The following is a 16,813-nucleotide window of genomic DNA, read 5'->3' as shown; positions in this document are numbered from 1 at the left end:
CAAGGGCTTTTCAGTTAATTAAGATGTATTTAAGGCCTGTGACTAAAAGACTAAAATGTGGGTTTGAAGATGGCGGATAGGCGGCAGGACTAACTTGCAGCTTCCACTTAGACAGACAGAGCAGCACGTGGACACTCACATGAACTTTTGCTTTAAGAACTATGGTAGGAACATACCAGGAAAGCCAAGGGAATCCACAGACCCTTTGAAGGAAGTGGCTTGCCGCTGCAGACTCTATGAGACAGCCAAAAAACTGTGAGTGCCCAAAGTGTGAGCAGGGGGGAAAATCCACCCCTGAACACACATCCTCATTGGGGACCTGAAAGTCCAGATTACAGGAGAAGGATTTGACCTTACCTGTAGCTGAGATGAATTTAGAGAGCCGAGTGAAATACAGATGAAGAGGAAGCAGCGGGAAGAGCAGTGTGGGCCCTCTTGGTCCCCAGGGAAGCCATTTCTGACTTTCCCTCACAGGAGTCCCTGGGGGAGGGCTGCCCGTGGAATTGGGGAAGGACCACAGGAAGAAGGAAACTTATAGCTAAACTTTGTAATAGTTTTGACAGAAAATGAATTTTCCTGGACAGAATCCCACGGAGGGAGGCAAACAGGGAGCACAGATATGAGCACAGAAGCTGTGGCAGGCAGGGAGGTGTGAAACCTGAAAGCCCTGCTTGCTTTCTCAGTGGAGAGGCTTGTAGCCTGGGGCAGAATCTCAGCACTGCTCACTGGCTGCCTGGATATAAACACGGTGCTGCTGGTGAGGCACAGTGGAAGTGAGACTGGCCTTTCTGGCTGTGTGGGAGCTGGATGAGGCCTGTCATTGCTAGTTTTCCCTCACTTCCCTGGTGACCTGTATGACACAGCACAGGAGCCGTAATCCTTCTGGGAACATAACTCCATTGGTCTGAGAATCACACCCCCCATCCCCCACAGTGGCCACAGCAAGCCCCCCACAAGGAGAATCTGAGCTCAAACATGCCTAACCCTGTCCCAACCTGATGATCTTTCTCTATTCACCCTGGTAGCCAAAGAGAAAAGACATACTCTTTCAGGAGCCCTATGCCCTACCCACCACCTCAGAAACCTGAATACTCATCTAGGCAACCCTAGGGTAAACTTGTGTCCTCCCAGGAAGCCCTCTGTTGATGCTCTCTTGAAAGCGCCATCTCCCGGCTGGAGACCAACCAACATAAAACATTACAGCAACTCATAGAAGAACAACCCTGCCCCAAGAATGGAGAAAATAACAACTAATTTCATTGCCTGTAACAACCTGGCTAATCAGAGATTTTGAGTCTGTCCACGTGACAACTTTACTGCCAGCACAATCAGCACTGGATGTGGCTCACTAAACAAAATTACAACCAATGACTCATTTCACTCCCTTCCTACCTCTACCTGAGCAGGTGCTAGTATCCACAGCTGAGAGACCTGGAGACCTGAAGACAGATCACATCACAGGACTCTTTGCAGACACTCCCCAGTACCAGCCTGGAGACTGGAAGCTCTGCTGGGTGGCTAGATCCAGAAGGGAAATAACAATCACTGCAGTTCGGCTCCCAGGAAGCCCCATCCCTAGGGATGGGGAGAGTACCACATCAAAGGAGCACTCCGTGGACAAAAGAATCTGAATAGCCCCTGAGCCCCAGATCTTTCCTCTGACATAGTCTACCTAAATGGGAAGGAACCAGAAAAACAATTTTGGTAATATGACAAAGCAAGGTTCTTTAACACCCCCAAAAGATCACACTAGCTCACCAGCAATGGATGCACACCTAGATGAAATCTCTTGAATTGGCAGAAAAAGAATTCAGAAGGCCAATTATTAAGCTACTCAAGGAAGGACCAGAGAAAGGTGAATACCAACTTAAAGAAATAAAACAAAAAGATACAGGATATGGACAAAAAAATCTCTAGATAAATAGACAGCATAAATAAAAACCACAACCTCTGGAACTGAAGGTCACACTTCGAGGAATGCAAAATACACTGGAAAGTCTCAACAACAGAATCAAACAAGTAGAAGAAAGAACTTCAGAACTCAAAGACAAGGGTTTTGAATTTATCCAATCCAACAAATACAAAAAAAAAAAAAAGTTCATTTTTAAAAATTCTGAGTCTCCAAGAAGTTTGAAATGATGTTAAACAACTAAACCTAAGAACTGCTGTTCCCAAGGAAGAAGATAAATCTAAAAGTATGGCAAACATATTTAAGGGAATAGTTAAGGAAAACTACCCTGCCCTTGCTAAAGATCTAGACATCCAAATACAAGAAGCTCAAAGAACATCCGGAAAATTCATTGCAAAAAGATCATTGCATAGGCACATACTCATCAGGTTATCTAACGTCAAGATGAATGAAAGAATCTTAAGAGCTTGTGAGGCAAAAGGATCAGATAACCTACAAAGGAAAACCTATCAGATTAATAGCAGATTTCTCAGCAGAAACACTACAAGCTAGACGGGACTGAGGTCCTGTCTTTAGCCTCCTGAAACAAAACAATTATCAGCCAAGAATTTCGTATCCAGCAAAACTACGTTTCATAAATGAAGGAAAGATACAGTCTTTTTCAGACAAACAAATGCTGAGAGAATTCACCACTACCAAGCCAGCACTACAAGAACTGCTAAAAGGAACTCTAAAGCTTGAAACAAATCCTCAAAATACACCAAAATAGAACCTCCTTAAAGCATACATCTCAGGGGACCTATAAAACAAAAACAAATAACAAAATTGAAAAACAAAAACAAGGTATTCAGGCAACAACTAGCATGACGAATAGAATAGTACCTTCATACTGAATGTAAATGGCCTAAATGCTCCACTTAAAAGATGCAGAATGGCAGAATGAATACAAATCCACCAACCAAGTATCTGCTGTCTTCAAGAGACTCACATAAATGACTCACATAAACTTAAGGTAAAGGGGTGGAAAAAGATATTCCATGCAAATGTACACCAAAAGCAAGCAGGAGTAGCTATTCTTATATCAGACAAAACAGACTTTAAATCAACAACAGTTTAAAAAGACCATAAGGAACATTATACAATGATAAAAGGATTAGTCTAACAGAAAAATATCACAGTCATAAATCAATATACAACTAATACTGGAGCTCCCGAATTTATAGAAAAATTAATACTAGACCTAAGAAATGAGATAGATGGCAACACAGTAACAGTGGGGGGCTTCAATGCTCCATGACAGCACTAGACAGATCATCAAGACAGAATGTCAACAAAGAAACAATAGACTTAAACTATACCCTAGAACAAATGGACTTAACAGATGTTTACAGAATAAATGCAGAATATACATTTTATTCATCAGCACAAAGAACATTCTCCAAGATAGACCATATGATAGGCCACAAAACAAGTCTCAACAAATTTAAGAAAATCAAAATTATATCAAGTACTCTCTCAGACCACAGTGGAATAAAACTGGAAATCAACTCCAAAAGAAGCCTTCAAAACTATGCAAATACATGAAAATTAACTTGCTACTGAATGATTGTTGGATCAACAATGAAATCAATATGAAAATTAAAAAATTATTTGAACTGAATGATAATAGTGACACAACCTATTAAAACCTCTGGGATACAGCAAAAGCAGTGCTGAGAGGAAAGTTCATGGCATTAAATGACTAACTCAAAAAGTCTGAAAGAGCACAAATAGACAATCAAAGGTCATATCTCAAGAAACTAAAGAAGCAAGAACAAGCCAAACCCAAACCCAGCAGAAGAAAAGGAATAACCAAGATCAGAGCGGAACTAAATGAAATGAAAACAAACAAACAAAAAAAACCCACAAAAGATAAGTGAAACAAAAAACTGGTTCTTTGAAAAAATAACCAAAATTGAAAGACTGTTAGTAAGATTAACCAAGAAAAGAAAAGAGAAGATCCAAATAAGCTTGATTAGAAATGAAACAGAAGATATTACAACTGATACTTCAGAAATACAAAAGACCATTCAAAGCTACTATGAACACCTTTACGCAAACAAACTAGAAAACTTAGAGGGGATGGGTAAATTCCTAGAAATATACAACTCTCCTAGATTAAACCGGGAAGAAATATAAACTATGAACAGATGAGATCGAAACAAGACTGGAATGGTAATAAAAACACTGCCAACCAAAAAAATTCCAGAACCAGACCAATTCACGGCTGAATTCTCTCAAACCTTCAGAGAATAATTGGTACCAATCCTATTGACACTATTCCAAATGATAAAGAAAGTGGGAATCCTCCCTAAATCATTTTGTGAAATCAGTATCACCCTAATAGCAAAATCAGGAAAGGACATAACAACAACAACAAAAACTACAGACCAATGTCTTTGATGAACACGCAGATGCAAAAACCTTCAACAAAATACTTGTTAACCAAATCCAACAGCATATCAAAAAGATAATCCACCATTATCAACTGAGTTTCATATCAGGGATGCAGGGATGTTTTAACATATGCAAGTCAATAAATGTGATACACCACATAAACAGAAGTAAAAACAAAAACCACATGATCATCTCAATAGATGCAGAAAAAGCATTTGACAAAATCCACCATCGCTTTATGATAAAACCCTCAGCAAAATCAGCATAGAAGGGACATACCTCAAGGTAATAAAACCCATCTAACATCATACTGAACAGGGAAAAGATGAGAGTATTCCTCCTGAGAAGTGGAACAAGACAAGGATGGCCACTTTCACTGCTTCTATTCAACATAGTACTAAAAGTCCCAGCCAGAGCAATCAGACAAGAGAAAGAAATAAAGGATAACCAGATTGGTAAAGAGGTAGTCAAGCCATCACTGTTTGCTGATGATATAATCATATACCTAGAAAACCCTAAAGATTCATCCAAAAAGTTTCAGAACTGATAAACCCTACAGTTTCAGGATACAAAATCAATGTATGCAAATCCGTAGCTCTGCTATACACCAACAACAACCAAGCTGAGAATAAAATCAAGAATTCAACCCCTTTCACAATAGCTGAAAACAAAAACAAAAACAAAAACAAAACTTAAGAATATACTTAACCAAGTAGGTAAAATATTTCTACAAGGAAAACTACAAAACACTGCTGAAAGAAATCATAGATGACACAAACAAATGGAAACACATTCCATGCTCGTGGATGGGAAGAATCAATATTGTGAAAATGATCATACTGCCAAAAGCAATCTACGGATTCAACGCAATTCCCTTCAAAATACCACCATCATTCTTCAAAGAACTAGAAAAAAAATCCTAAAATTCATACAGAAACAAAAAAGAACCTTCATAGCCAAATCAAGACTAAGCAAAAAGAACAAATCTGGAGGTGTCACATTACCCAACTTCAAACTATACTTGAAGTCAACAATCACCAAAATAGCATGGAACTCATATAAAAATAGGATACAGAACAACAGAACAGAATAGAGAACCCAGAAAAAAAGCCGAATGCTTACATTCAACTGATCTTTGACAAAGCAAGCAAAAACATAAAGTGGGGAAAGGACACATGATTCAACAAATGGTGCTGGGATAATTGGCAAGCCACATGTTGCAGAATGAAACTGGATCCTCATCTCTCACCTTATACAAAAATCAACTCAAGATGGATCAAAGACTTAAATCTAAGACTTTAAACCATAAAAATTCTAGAAGATAACATCAGAAAAACCTTTCTACACATTGGTTTGGGCAAAGACTTTATGATCAAGAGCCCAAAAGCTAATGTAACAAAAACAAAGATAAATAGATGGAACTTAATTGAACTAAAAAGCTTCTGCACAACAAAAGAAATAATCAGCAGAGTAAACAGACAACCCACAGAATGGGAGACAATATTTGCAAACTATGCATCGGACAAAAGACTACTATCCAGCATCTACAAGGAATTGAAACAAATCAGCAAGAAAAAATTCCCATTAAAAAATGGGTAAATGGTATGAATAGACATTTTTCAAAAGAAGATATACAAATGGCTAACAAGCATATGAAAAAATGCTCAACATCACTAATTATCAGGGAAATGCAAATCAAAACTACAATGCAATACCACCTTACTCCTGTAAGAATGGTCATAAGGAAAAAAATCAAAAAATAATAAATATTGGCATGGATGTGATGAAAAGGGAACACTTTTACACTGCTGGTAGGAATATAAACTAGTACAAGTGCTTTGGAAACAGTGTGGAGACTCCCTAAAGAACTAAAAGTAGATCTACCATTTGATCCAGCAATCCCACTACCAGGTATGTACCCAAAGGAAAAAAGTCATTATATGAAAAAGACACTTGCACATGCAATGTTTATAGCAGCACAATTCACAACTGCAAACATATGGAACCAGCCCAAAAGCCCATCAATCAATAAGTGGATGAAAAAAATGTTATACATATAGACACAAACACACACACACACACACACACACACACACACACACACACACACCATGGACTACTACTTAGGCATAAAAAGGAAGGAAATAATGGCATTTGCAGCAACCTGGATGGAACTGCAGACTATTATCCTAAGGTCAGTTACTCAGGAATGGAAAACTAAACATATGTTCTCAATCATAAGTGGAAGCTAAGCTATGAGGATGCAAAGGCATAAGAATGATACAATGGACTTTGGGGACTTGGAGGAAAGGGTGTGAAGGGGATGAGGAATAAAAGACTACACATTGGGTATAGTGTACACTGCTCAGGTGATGGGCGTACCAAAATCTCAGAAATCACCACTAAAGAACTTATCCACGTAACCAACCACCACCTGTTTCCCAAAAACCTATTGAAATAAGAAATAATAATAATGGCTATGATTCATGTGTTCTGATAGTGTGTTCTGAATGTGTTTGTATGCATTAGGCACACACTATCAGCACACATGCAGAAGTCTGTGAATGGAAAGAAAATATCCTTCCCATTAACTTATCAGAAACGCAGAAAAATATCAGACATCAGAAGACCTTGCAAGATGAACATGCTGGATTCCCATCTACTGCCTTTTTCCCACTTCCCATTTATCTTGTCTTCTCTCTTCTTTGTAGCTTTTTCTATCCCTCTGAACTCCCTCCTGGGTTCCAGCTCCAACCCAGAAGCACAGCTGACGGAGAATTCTAAGTTTCACCTGTCTCTCTGTCCTAGTGGTCATGGCAGGTCCTTACCCTGGGCCCCGGCGGAAGAGATGGGTGAGGTGGGGTTGAGAAGTCCTTCGGGTTCTTCACACTGGAACTTCTATGAGATGAATAGACTTTTCTCTACATATTATTGATTGTGTTCCATAGTTTAATGGTATTTAATATGCTAAACAAAATATCTGCCTCCTATGGGGTGAGAAAGAGTAAAAGAGAGAAGGAAATCCTATTCTTCTGCACATATTCTTGGTGGTGAAATATAAGCTAGTACTAGGGCACTTGAGTGGAGGTGGAACTCAGATGCTTTTGGGAGCCGAGTTGGACAAGTCTCCTCTCCATGTGTGCTAATTTGAATTAGGATTAGATATTTTAGGGGACTGGTATGAATTCCTTCATACACATATCTATTTGCGTCTGGTGGTTTTCACAAGGTCCAAGAGCCTCCCAGGAGAAAAATATTTAAACTCTGTTGAGATATGTGTGCCTACCTGGCAGAGCTATGCCTGACTGATAGAAAATTGGGGAAATCAGATTTTAGGAGGGCTTCAGAAAAGAATTCACCATTAGGGAAGAATATACAATGAGTTAGATGAGTAACAGGACCTGAAATGATAGGGAAATATTGGTATGGGTAGGGCAAATAGTCAAACTTGTCCCAACCCAACCACCCTCATGGAATAGGCCTGTGAGTGTGTGTATGTATGTATATGTGAATTTTTTTAAATTACAGAACTTTGGGATCCAGTTAGCTTCACTGTGGGGACTTCCCCACCCCAAACACCTTATCTTACCTGGAAAAGACATCTTTCCCTTGGTAAATGAAAGAAGATATACATCGAAAAATCAGTATGGACAATGATGATGGTAGGCAGTGTAAGTGGTACTCAGGGCAACAGTGTAGGTCACTTTATTTAAATAGTTCCAATTGGGGTCTGGGCTTCAGAGTTAGGTCTGGACTAGCTGCATCATTTGAGTGCAGTAGCTTTATGAATATTGGGGCTCAAATAATTTTGCAGAAAGGCTTTTCTTCTTCCAATCCTGGCAACTGAGTGAAATTCACAATAACCATTCAGTTTGCTTCCTAAGAATAAAAACACAAAATTCTAGATTTACTGGTGTTAATGCCCCTCAGCCAAAGAATATCAGCGATATATCAGTCGTTGAAGAAGTTGGGTTCATCACTCATTGCAACAAGGAAGAAAATATACCATTGGGGAACCTTGGGTATCCTAGTAAGAGGATGTTAGAACTCATTTTAGGATTTGGGCTTATGTTAGTTGATTTAGGGGAGGGTTTGGGGAAGCAGAGCTTTGCTCTGGATTGGGTCATGTCAGGAACCAAGGGTAATTCAATGATTGGGAATATTAAGAAATCTTAATATAAGACAGGAAGAATGAAGTAAGGCTTAGCTATAATTGGTAAAGAAGCAGCAGTCACTCATATTAACCAGGATAGGGAAATGTTTGGTCATCTTTTTGATTTGGACAATATTCATGTTTTTATCTTGATTCATCATGGTCACAGAGTGGCTTCGTATGATGTTGATATTCTGTGAAACTGTTCGTGTTCAGTAACAACAGCAATAACAAAACACCAAAACCTAGCTGTGAGTGTCAGGCCAGCTCCCAGATGTCTTTGTTTCACTGGTGACATTAGCATTAGAAAGCAGTTACATTCCAATTTCAACAACTTCAAACATGGCAGGTATTCTTTGGCAATAGTGGTAACAGTGGCAACTAAGTGGAATCCTTCATAAGAATGTTTGGTCTGAGAAAAAAATGCAGTCAAGTATTCATTTCCGAAGTGATTCCTGGCTACTTAGCATCCTCTTAAAGATCCTGGAAACACATGGGCATCCAATAACATTGGATTTCCTGTTACTAAGCAGGTAAGAGCTTAAAGAATCTAGGCTTGAATATTAAGAGTTAATGTAAATCCTGGGATAATGAAAAGGGCCTATGATATTTGAATTACACATATGTACATCAAATCATTTAAAGAATATTAGAGAACCTTTCTTTCATATTAAATTATTCACGTATAGTTAGAATTTTTTAAAAATATGTCTCGTGTCTGTTATTTGTAAAAAAAAAAAAAAAAAATCGGGGGCGGAGCAAGATGGCCGAATAGGAACAGCTCCAGTCTCCAACTCCCAGCGCGAGCGACACAGAAGACCGGTGATTTCTGCATTTTCAACTGAGGTACTGGGTTCATCTCACTGGGGAGTGCCGGACGATCGGTGCTGGTCAGCTGCTGCAGCCCGACCACCGAGAGCTGAAGCAGGGCGAGGCATTGCCTCACCTGGGAAGCGCAAGGGGGAAGGGAATCCCTTTTCCTAGCCAGGGGAACTGAGACACACAACACCTGGAAAATCAGATAACTCCCACCCCAATACTGTGCTTTAAGCAAACAGGCACACCAGGAGATCATATCCCACACCTGGCTGGGGGGGTCCCACACCCACGGAGCCTCCCTCATTGCTAGCGCAGCAGTCTGTGATCTACCGGCAAGGCAGCAGTGAGGCTAGGGGAGGGGCGCCCGCCATTGCTGAGGCTTAAGTAGGTAAACAAAGCTGCTGGGAAGCTCAAACTGGGTGGAGCTCACAGCAGCTCAAGGAAACCTGCCTGTCTCTGTAGACTCCACCTCTGCGGACAGGGCACAGTAAACAATAACAAACACAGCCCAAACCTCTGCAGACGCAAACGACTCTGTCTGACAGCTTTGAAGAGAGCAGTGGATCTCCCAACACGGAGGTTGAGATCTGAGAAGGGACAGACTCCCTGCTCAAGTGGGTCCCTGAACCCTGAGTAGCCTAACTGGGAGACATCCCCCACTAGGGGCAGTCTGACACCCCACACCTCACAGGGTGGAGTACACCCCTGAGAGGAAGCTTCCAAAGCAAGAATCAGACAGGTACACTCGCTGTTCAGAAATATTCTATCTTCTGCAGCCTCTGCTGCTGATACCCAGGCAAACAGGGTCTGGAGTGGACCTCAAGCAATCTCCAACAGACCTACAGCTGAGGGTCCTGACTGTTAGAAGGAAAACTATCAAACAGGAAGGACACCTACACCAAAACCCCATCAGTACATCACCATCATCAAAGACCAGAGGCAGATAAAACCACAAAGATGGGGAAAAAGCAGGGCAGAAAAGCTGGAAATTCAAAAAATAAGAGCGCATCTCCCCCGGCAAAGGAGCGCAGCTCATCGCCAGCAACAGATCAAAGCTGGACGGAGAATGACTTTGACGAGATGAGAGAAGGCTTCAGTCCATCAAATTTCTCAGAGCTAAAGGAGGAATTACGTACCCAGCGCAAAGAAACTAAAAATCTTGAAAAAAAAGTGGAAGAATTGATGGCTAGAGTAATTAATGCAGAGAAGGTCATAAACGAAATGAAAGAGATGAAAACCATGACACGAGAAATACATGACAAATGCACAAGCTTCAGTAACCGACTCGATCAACTGGAAGAAAGAGTATCTGCGATTGAGGATCAAATGAATGAAATGAAGCGAGAAGAGAAACCAAAAGAAAAAAGAAGAAAAAGAAATGACCAAAGCCTGCAAGAAGTATGGGATTATGTAAAAAGACCAAATCTACGTCTGATTGGGGTGCCTGAAAGTGAGGGGGAAAATGGAACCAAGTTGGAAAACACTCTTCAGGATATCATCCAGGAGAACTTCCCCAACCTAGTAGGGCAGGCCAACGTTCAAATCCAGGAAATACAGAGAACGCCACAAAGATACTCCTCGAGAAGAGCAACTCCAAGACACATAATTGCCAGATTCAACAAAGTTGAAATGAAGGAAAAAATCTTAAGGGCAGCCAGAGAGAAAGGTCGGGTTACCCACAAAGGGAAGCCCATCAGACTAACAGCAGATCTCTCGGCAGAAAATCTACAAGCCAGAAGAGAGTGGGGGCCAATATTCAACATTCTTAAAGAAAAGAATTTTCAACCCAGAATTTCATATCCAGCCAAACTAAGTTTCATAAGTGAAGGAGAAATAAAATCCTTTACAGATAAGCAAATGCTTAGAGATTTTGTCACCACTAGGCCTGCCTTACAAGAGACCCTGAAGGAAGCACTAAACATGGAAAGGAACAACCGGTACCAGCCATTGCAAAAACATGCCAAAATGTAAAGACCATCGAGGCTAGGAAGAAACTGTATCAACTAACGAGCAAAATAACCAGATAATATCATAATGGCAGGATCAAGTTCACACATAACAATATTAACCTTAAATGTAAATGGACTAAATGTTCCAATTAAAAGACACAGACTGGCAAACTGGATAAAGAGTCAAGACCCATCAGTCTGCTGTATTCAGGAGACCCATCTCACACGCAGAGACATACATAGGCTCAAAATAAAGGGATGGAGGAAGATTTACCAAGCAAATGGAGAACAAAAAAAAGCGGGGGTTGCAATACTAGTCTCTGATAAAACAGACTTTAAACCATCAAAGATCAAAAGAGACAAAGAAGGCCATTACATAATGGTAAAGGGATCAATTCAACAGGAAGAGCTAACTATCCTAAATATATATGCACCCAATACAGGAGCACCCAGATTCATAAAGCAAGTCCTTAGAGACTTACAAAGAGACTTAGACTCCCAAACATTAATAATGGGAGACTTCAACACTCCACTGTCAACATTAGACAGATCAACGAGACAGAAAGTTAACAAGGATATCCAGGAATTGAACTCATCTCTGCAGCAAGCAGACCTAATAGACATCTATAGAACTCTCCACCCCAAATCAACAGAATATACATTCTTCTCAGCACCACATCGTACTTACTCCAAATTCGACCACATAATTGGAAGTAAAGCACTCCTCAGCAAATGTACAAGAACAGAAATTATAACAAACTGTCTCTCAGACCACAGTGCAATCAAACTAGAACTCAGGACTAAGAAACTCAATCAAAACCGCTCAACTACATGGAAACTGAACAACCTGCTCCTGAATGACTACTGGGTACATAACGAAATGAAGGCAGAAATAAAGATGTTCTTTGAAATCAATGAGAACAAAGATAAAACATACCAGAATCTCTGGGACACATTTAAAGCAGTGTGTAGAGGGAAATTTATAGCACTAAATGCCCACAAGAGAAAGCAGGAAAGATCTAAAATTGACACTCTAACATCGCAATTAAAAGAACTAGAGAAGCAAGAGCAAACACATTCGAAAGCTAGCAGAAGGCAAGAAATAACTAAGATCCGAGCAGAACTGAAGGAGATAGAGACACAAAAAACCCTCCAAAAAATCAATGAATCCAGGAGTTGGTTTTTTGAAAAGATCAACAAAATTGACAGACCGCTAGCAAGACTAATAAAGAAGAAAAGAGAGAAGAATCAAATCGACGCAATAAAAAATGATAAAGGGGATATCACCACCGACCCCACAGAAATACAAACTACCATCAGAGAATACTATAAACACCTCTACGCAAATAAACTGGAAAATCTAGAAGAAATGGATAATTTCCTGGACACTTACACTCTTCCAAGACTAAACCAGGAAGAAGTTGAATCCCTGAATAGACCAATAGCAGGCTCTGAAATTGAGGCAATAATTAATAGCCTACCAACCAAAAAAAGTCCAGGACCAGATGGATTCACAGCTGAATTCTACCAAGGTAGAATTCAAGGTAGAGGTACAAGGAGGAGTTGGTACCATTCCTTCTGAAACTATTCCAATCAATAGAAAAAGAAGGAATCCTCCCTAACTCATTTTATGAGGCCAACATCATCCTGATACCAAAGCCTGGCAGAGACACAACAAAAAAAGAGAATTTTAGACCAATATCCCTGATGAACATCGATGCAAAAATCCTCAATAAAATACTGGCAAACCGGATTCAGCAACACATCAAAAAGCTTATCCACCATGATCAAGTGGGCTTCATCCCTGGGATGCAAGGCTGGTTCAACATTCGCAAATCAATAAACATAATCCAGCATATAAACAGAACCAAAGACAAGAACCACATGATTATCTCAATAGATGCAGAAAAGGCTTTTGACAAAATTCAACAGCCCTTCATGCTAAAAACGCTCAATAAATTCGGTATTGATGGAACGTACCTCAAAATAATAAGAGCTATTTATGACAAACCCACAGCCAATATCATACTGAATGGGCAAAAACTGGAAACATTCCCTTTGAAAACTGGCACAAGACAGGGATGCCCTCTCTCACCACTCCTATTCAACATAGTGTTGGAAGTTCTGGATAGGGCAATTAGGCAAGAGAAAGAAATCAAGGGTATTCAGTTAGGAAAAGAAGAAGTCAAACTGTCCCTGTTTGCAGATGACATGATTGTATATTTAGAAAACCCCATTGTCTCAGCCCAAAATCTCCTTAAGCTGATAAGCAACTTCAGCAAAGTCTCAGGATACAAAATTAATGTGCAAAAATCACAAGCATTCTTATACACCAGCCTAAGGACTGAGCCTATCATGGGGAGCGGGGAGGGGGGAGGGATTGCATTGGGAGTTATACCTGATGTAAATGACGAGTTGATGGGTGCAGCACACCAACATGGCACAAGTATACATATGTAACAAACCTGCACGTTATGCACATGTACCCTACAACTTAAAGTATAATAATAATAAATAAATTTTTAAAAAAATCATTATAGTGTATCTCCTTTTGGCTGCCCAATATCCATCTTCCTCCTTCCCTAGAAGAGGACCCAGAGTTTCCTTTGGGAAACAATCCTTCCTCATTCCCTAGTTGCATGTTTTGGTGATACCCCATTCCCAGCCAATCAATATATCTCATCTCCTTACTTGCAGGGACTGGTTTAAGAATAAGCACTTAATCTAGCCTTAAGCATATTTATCTGACCAAAGTGTTTAGTTCAGAGATAGGCGTATCACCTAAACTGATCCAAATGAAGGTGAACTTCAGGACTTTAGCCCCAAATGCTCTATTTAGTGGTATCAGAATGTAAAATTGAGAATGCTATAGCCATTTTGTAAACCTAAAGAGAGCCAGCCTAAGGACTGAGCCAACCGAGAGGAAGCAGTGTGGAGAAAGGAAACCTGATGATGTTTCTGATCTGTAGATGCAGCTGGATCTACTCTAGGTTGTTAAGAAATCAATGCCAAGTCTAATGTCATGAGTTTTCCCCTTATGTTTCCTTATAAGACTTTTATAGTTTTAGGTCTTATGTCTTTGATTCATTTTGAGTTAACTCATGTATATAAATTTAAAAAGTAAAGCAAGAGTCCAATTTCATTCTTTCTCATGTAGACATTCAGTTTTCTACAGCCCTTTTATCATATATCAACACTAACTGGCTTTAGGTTAGAGAAAGTTATGCAAGAAAAACTTGCTACTTAGATCTAACTTTTCTGTTAAAAACCTTGATCATTTATGTCATTGCAAAACAAATTAGTACTAAATATCCACTTAATTTATTCCTTTCAAAGATGTATTTGGCAAATGTTCGTATTTTTTAAACCTAAGCGCTTGCTATGTAAAGCTACTTTATTAGGAAAGTATTCATACCTAAATATCAAACTACTGGGATAGTTTTTTTGTTTTGTCTTGTTTTCCTGAGAAAGCTTTCAAGTGGAGTGGTAGCTGGTTTTGAAAATTTTACATTTATGCATGACTTTTGAAGTACTTGGTCATCTGTAGGTACAGGCAAGAAATAGTCCCCATAGGATCTCATGGACCTGAGAAGGGGGAAAGACCCATTTGAGGAGAAAATCTAAAAATAGTAAAACCCTGAAAAACTTTCACCATTCCATACTTTCTGGAAAAAAGAAGACACTACTATTTTCAAATCAACTGTCAAATGAATAACTTTGGTATCATTAATTTTTCTGGCTTAAAACCATAAAATAGGCCCAGTTTTAAAACTTTCATATCAACTCAACATTATCATTCATAAAGCTATTCCATAATGTGTAAAAAATTAAAATAACCTTTCAAGTATTAAACATTTCTAGATTACTATGCAGCAGAACAAATTCTCATGAAACAGATCTTACAGCCAAATAATTAGATTAGGTACTGTAACCAAAATAAAAACTACAACAATATTGTGATAAATACAGTACATTCTTAGTTCAAAAGAATATTATTTCTTTTCAAATTGATAATCGTACTCATCTAAGTTGAATGACTATACTGGCATACGAAGACTGCCACCCTTTGAAACTGTTTCTAGTCTATTCCATTTTAAATACTATCCAATATCCTTTAATATTAATATACCACCAAGTTACTTTTTTTTTCAAATCACTTTCTTTGTAGAACAAAGACAAGCACTTTACAGCTTGTAAAGTGACTAATTCTTAATGTTGTCAAATTAAGTTAAGCAATTTAACGCAATTACTAAATGTACCAACTTCTTAAAAAATTGTAGCAATTATTGTTTCACTGTCTTTTATAGTGAACATAAATAATTTGGTTTATCTTTTATAATGAACATAAATAACTTGGTTTAAGCCAAGTTGTTTGGGCAGGCTGGCTTTTTCCCTTTTTTTCGTTTTTTCAGAATTCTGCTAGATATCCTTGAAGTCACAGTCAAATCCAAGCTTTCGTTCATAGCTTGCATTCAATCAAATTGAAGAGTACTTGCTATTGTAAAGTTGGATTTCCTCCTTTCTCTGATTTTGAATTCATACTGTTAAAGTACTGCACATTCTTATTTTTGCTTTATTGCTACCATTGTCATTGTTAATGGTGGCTCTCATCATAGGCAAAATAACATTGACGAACTTGGCCAGCTTTCAGATTTGCCCATTGCCTGGACAAGCACTATACCGTAGTTGCCAATGAAAATCCAACTCTGAGTCTCCTGAACCTGTTAGAAATTAGGACAGTCAGGTGACAATGTTTGGCTTTGGACTATTACTTTCTCTTTAGGAAGTGAGGACATTGAAATAAATGGACACTGTTTCCTTCTAGTCTTAAGTTGAATAAATAGGTGATCAAAACCAAAAACACCTGAGTAATAAGACTTACTGATTCACTGTAATTATTCATTTTTCGATTCTGTAGCTCATTTTTTCATTGACAAACTGAGGTTATTTACCCTTTTGGTTGTAGATAAATGATAAACATATTAATTAACTCATGTAATCATAAGAGGAAGAAAGAAAACAAAGTAGGGCAAAGTTGTGGATTTCACTTCAACTATGGTGTCAAAAGACCCTTTTCAGAGACCCAAGTAGATTGTTAGAAGCCTTAAGATGTCCCCTAGATTCTCCAGATTCTCATTATACCTTTTGCCATCCTTATTATTAACAGCTGCCCAAAAAAGATATTCACATCAACTCCCTGGAGCGTGTAAATGTTTCCTTATTTGGAAAAATTGGTCTTTAGAGATGTGATTAAATTATCTTGAAATAAAGAGATTGCTTTGGATTATCAAAGTTGGCCCTAAATACTATTACAACCTCTTTATAAGAGACACACAGGGAAAACACACACAGAAAAGGAGAAGGCAATGTGACCATGGAGGTGAGACAGAGACTGGAGAAATGGAGCCAGAATTCAAGGGGTGCCAACAGCTACCAGAAGCTGATGAGGCAAAGAATGAATTCTCCTCTAAAGCCACTAGGGGAGTGTGGCCCTACTGACACTTTGATTTTAGACTTCTGGCCTCCAAATGAAGCCACAATTCAAGG

The sequence above is a fragment of the Macaca nemestrina genome, chromosome 2, assembly GCF_043159975.1.
Source record: "Macaca nemestrina isolate mMacNem1 chromosome 2, mMacNem.hap1, whole genome shotgun sequence".
In the NCBI taxonomy this organism is placed as follows: Eukaryota; Metazoa; Chordata; class Mammalia; order Primates; family Cercopithecidae; genus Macaca; species Macaca nemestrina.
The sequence above is the reverse complement of the archived record's forward strand: the minus strand, read 5'-3'. Positions refer to the sequence as shown.